This window comes from Trachypithecus francoisi, unplaced genomic scaffold (genome assembly GCF_009764315.1).
Source record: "Trachypithecus francoisi isolate TF-2019V2 unplaced genomic scaffold, Tfra_2.0 Lachesis_group0, whole genome shotgun sequence".
Classification (NCBI taxonomy): Eukaryota; Metazoa; Chordata; class Mammalia; order Primates; family Cercopithecidae; genus Trachypithecus; species Trachypithecus francoisi.
The window spans coordinates 125,100,823-125,105,576 of NW_022681453.1; the positions used below are offsets into that span (position 1 = coordinate 125,100,823).

Here is a 4,754-nt window from a genome sequence, read left to right on the forward strand (position 1 = left end):
GAGACCTTTCTTACGTCCATGTAAAGAAGCCTCGTAATATTATCACTATTAGAAATCATACGATTTTTGTTTGTTTGTTTACTATCCATTTCTCTCACTACATTATTAGTTCCATACAAGCAGGGACTGGCCGGGCACGGTGGCTCACGCCTGTAATCCCAGCACTTTGGGAGACTGAGGTGGGTGGATCACCTGAGGTTGGGAGTTTGAGACCAGCCTGGCCAACATGATGAAACCATCTCTACTAAAAAAAATACAAAAAATTAGCCAGGCGTGGTGGTGGACGCCTGTAATACCAGCTACTAGGGAAGCTGAGGCAGGAGAATCGCTTGAACCCAGGAGGCAGAGGTTGCAGTGAGCCAAGATCACACCACTGCACTCCAGCCTGGCCAACAAGAGCGAACCTCTGTCTAAAAAAAAAAAACCAGAGACTTTGTATGTCTTGTTCATCATTTTCTTCCAGCCCAATAGATATTCAGTGAATGTCTATTCAACAAATCAAAATCTGGCTGATAAGATAAAACAGAAGAATGTGAGAAGCATTTATGAATTTATCAAAATACATTTTTACATATAATATATATGCATTACAATATATAAGTGCATATATTGTCTCAAATACCTAGGTCTTACTAGCCTATAGGTGCAAATGGGATCACAACAGGACTAATGATCCATTTCTAATTTTGCTTCTGTCTTTATTTTTGCTTTGTTATTAACCAAACAAACTTTTCAGGTACACTAGGTCCTTGAAAAATTCCTGAAAGCATTTTGAAGTTTTACATAATGTCTATGAATGAATGTGTTTGTCTGCTGCGAGCTTCCTTTCTGCTTGTAGCCCACCATCACTATACTAGCACTTATGGACCTCTCTGAAGATGACCTGACTGGTACGGCCCTTCCTCCTGTGTTCCATTAAAATGACCACTAGCCAGGTCCAGGTGCCCTTTCCTGATGCTCCCAAAGCAGCCAGACCCCTTCTCACATTCCTTTTCTAAGGTCGGAGAAGTGCTGTGTTTTGTGCAGAGATAGAGAAGATGACCCTCTTCTTCCTTGGTTCAAATATGAGCTTCTAGAAAACCTAATCTGTGCCCTGATGTCACACAAAGTCCCACCTGAAAAGAAGCTCCTCAGTCTTCTGCATATACACTCATTTTCTACCTATAAGATTAAAAAAAAAAAAAAGTTTGGTGGCTGACAGGGATCACATAGTATGTCGTCCTCCAGTTCCCCATTTCTTTTTCTTTCTGCAGAACAAAAGAGCCCACCTCATAGGACCTCTTCTCTATGCATCATATGTATAGTCTCTGAGGTTGAGGCACAATAGTTCCACTAGTCTAATATTAGTTTGAGCTAATTTACACATGCAAACACTGATATATAAATATAAACATATGTATACACAGAGATATGTATATGTGTGTGTATGTGCATAACATACATATATATATATATATTATACATAATGTAAATTCAGATTTGTAGTTTTGAGACCTACCTGGATCTGCCTTCTGCCAGCAGTGTAAATTTGGGCAAGTCATTTTGTCTCTTGGAACATCAATTTCTTCATCTGTAATTGGGAAATTTTAGTTGATTCATAGTATTTACAAGTTTTATGTTCATAGTGTCAACTCTGTGCAAGTGACCGTGAAGGACCATGACATGTGGTGATTTGTAATTTTACTCAGGCATGAAATTGAGGGGCTGTTGTACAGAAATGAGCCAGTTTGCTGGGGCATGAGCCTCGTTAACTGCCGGGCAGGCAATAGCCACATGGTTTGTTGTTTTCTGCTCAACCTGCGTACACAACAACCCTCATGGAGCAATTAAAAAAGAAGTGTGGCTTGGGGGAAGAAGAAACAAGCCGCTGGTGTTGCAGGGATAGAAATAATAAACATACATGGAGATGTTCAATCTAATAGCTTACAGTGAAAGACAGAAGTCTTCGACAATTTTTCCCCATGTATGCCCTAAAAGAACATTTAAAAATTATGTGCCCTCTCACAAATGTTTAAGTTGACATCTAAAACCTTTTGTTGTAAGTTTAACTACTTATAAATGATATAATTTCTGGCATGACATAAATATTGGCAATTTAAAATAAAATTGTTACATCATTCTTAAATTGGTTCCAAAGAATCCATATATCGTAGTGATTTGATAGCCACCATTATCCATTAAAAAAATACATGAACAAGCACTTTTTAGGAGAAACATCAATTTCGCCTTCTTAAACTCCTATTTCCATTCCCTTTATCCTACAGAATTTTATCTTACTAACGTATGTTTTATGTTGGAAAGTCTGTTATTGATTACCCTATTATATTTCTCTGCAATAAAAATGTATGCATTTAAATCTTTTGTGTGAATTTCCTGGGAATTTCCTAGTTCTGTTTAAAAAGTATTTTGTGTTGAATCATCATTATAATTTATAGTAGTAGGCAATACTAACAGCATAACCATATAACAAACTTTGATAAATTATTATTAACATAAAGGCAAAAATATTGGAAATGTATTTCTTAAGATATATGAAGCTTCTATCTGTAAATGAATATGACTCGCTGCTAGGTGAACCAAGATTCATCATCGGTTCTATTCCTATTTTTGTTTTTATAGATGGAATTGCTAAAAAACTGTTGCCCACATAAAAATACAGATGGAAATGGAAGTAGTTTTATTATAGTAATGACACACAATTCTTTGAACACTTTCCAAGTTACATGCCCTAGTGATTTATCATATAAAATTATTTCAAAGATATATTAGCCAACAACTTAATCAGGATCTTCTTCAATTCTGTTGAAAGACAATAATTGGGAAATACAGGACTTGCACAAAATTTTATTGCCCAGTAATTTAGATCGTTCACTTTCCTAACACCTACAACAATATTTCAAATAGTCCAAATATTAGACACAAAGGGACTTTTTGAGCCCAGGACAGTGTACCTTGATGACATTAGAAATAGATAAAAGTGACATTTTTATTTTATAAGGTGAAAGTAGAATAATTATGAAAGAGGAAGCTGGAAAGAAGACCTGTTTGGGAAGTAAGTTCTTAGATAAATCACTTCTAGGGAACAGTACGTATGAAAATTAAGGATCTGAGAAATCCTTTCTGAAACTGTGCAAGTACCTACGCACTTCTTGGGAAGCCTCCACACACCAGTCTGAAGACCTCCAGTAGAAATTAAACATTGATAGTCATTATATTTTAATGACTTTATATGTAACACTCATTCTGTACCTATGAAATTGCTTTTAAAAATTCAGTATTTTGCATTTTATGACTGAAATGTTATGCTATTTGGGATGATAAACTTCAAAATCCCCACAAATGTTAGGAAGTATACTTAGTAAATATAAGTACTCTCTGCCCCACCATAAAAGGTTAATGAGATTTAAATGAGACAAAGCAGGTGGAAGTGTCATGTCAACTGCAATGCACCCTAAAAATGTTATGACACGCAAGGATTGGCCTCATTGTGACAGAGAAGAAATGTTAATGTCTTGGAAGGACCCAGTGCAATGTGCTGAGGCTAGGAAGTCATTTAGCAGCTAAAATACCCAAGGAAAGAAGTATTAGTGGAGGCGGGCCGGGCGCTGTGGCTCACGCCAGTAATTCCAGCACTTCGGGAGGCCGAGGCGGGCGGATCACGTGAGGTCGAGAGTTTGAGACAAGCCTGACTAACATGGAGAAACTCTGACTCTACTTAAAAAAAAAAAAAAAAACAAAATTAGCCGGGCGTGGAGGCGCATGCCTGTAATCCCAGCCACTTGGGAGGCGGAGGCAGGAGAATTGCTTGAATCCGGGAGTCTGAGGTTGTGGTGCGCTGGGATCAGGCCACTGCACTCCAGCCTGGTCAACAAGAGCGAAACTCCATCTCAAAAGAAAAAAAGAAAAGAAATATTAGTGGAGGAGAATATTCGCAGAAGCAGGAAGTAAATACACATTTGGAAAACTAAAGAAGGAAGAATTAAAGTTTCGTGTTTTCGTTCTTTCTCTTTCTCCCTTCGTTTCTTTCTTTCTCTCTCTTTCTTTCTTTTTTCTTTTTCTTTTTCTTTTCTTGGATTAAGTTTGTGTTTTCTGGAACCTGATCCGACAAGCTGAGCCAGTCTGGCTCCAGGTAATTTATAGGTGGGAGATAGAATCTGCTCTGGAAGTTCATTTAGATTCCATGTTTTTTTGCATTTCTATTTTTGTTTCGTATTTCTCTTATGGTTTTCTTGTAAAAACGTCTAAGTGTGCTTTCACTGGAGTAAGAGGAAAATAGCTTTACCATGTTACGTCAGAGATCAGAGTGCCTCTAGGAGAGCAGACACCAATAATCTTTTAATTGGCTCTGCATTCCCTCTCTCATCCCTTTCCAACCTGTTTTCCACACAGCTACATGAATGAGCCTTTAAAAATGAAAATAGAATACATTCTCTCCTCTCCTTAAAGCCTCCTAATGGCTTTCCACACTGCATTTAGGATAAAGCTTAATCCGTGGTGTGGCCTGAAGGAGTGTGGTGTTGGAATTGGCTTATACGCACCCATGAAAACCAGCTGTTAAATTTAGTGAGCTGATTGTTAAACACAGTCATTATTAACATAAATTACATAGGCCGGGCACGGTGGCTCAAGCCTGTAATCCCAGCACTTTGGGAGGCCGAGGCGGGCGGATCACGAGGTCAGGAGATCGAGACCATCCTGGCTAACACGGTGAAACCTCGTGTCTACTAAAAAAATTAAAAAAACTAGCCGGGTGA

General features: G+C 38.1%; 1 long non-coding RNA gene across 1 annotated transcript; it reads left to right on the forward strand.

Annotated features, from left to right (window-relative positions):
- The first annotated feature begins 269 nt into the window (after window positions 1-269).
- On the forward strand, window positions 270-3,893 carry LOC117077231. The gene is made up of 2 exons (XR_004434709.1): window positions 270-348; window positions 3,825-3,893. It is a non-coding gene; the product is annotated as an uncharacterized LOC117077231 (long non-coding RNA).
- The last annotated feature ends 861 nt before the right edge of the window (window positions 3,894-4,754 follow it).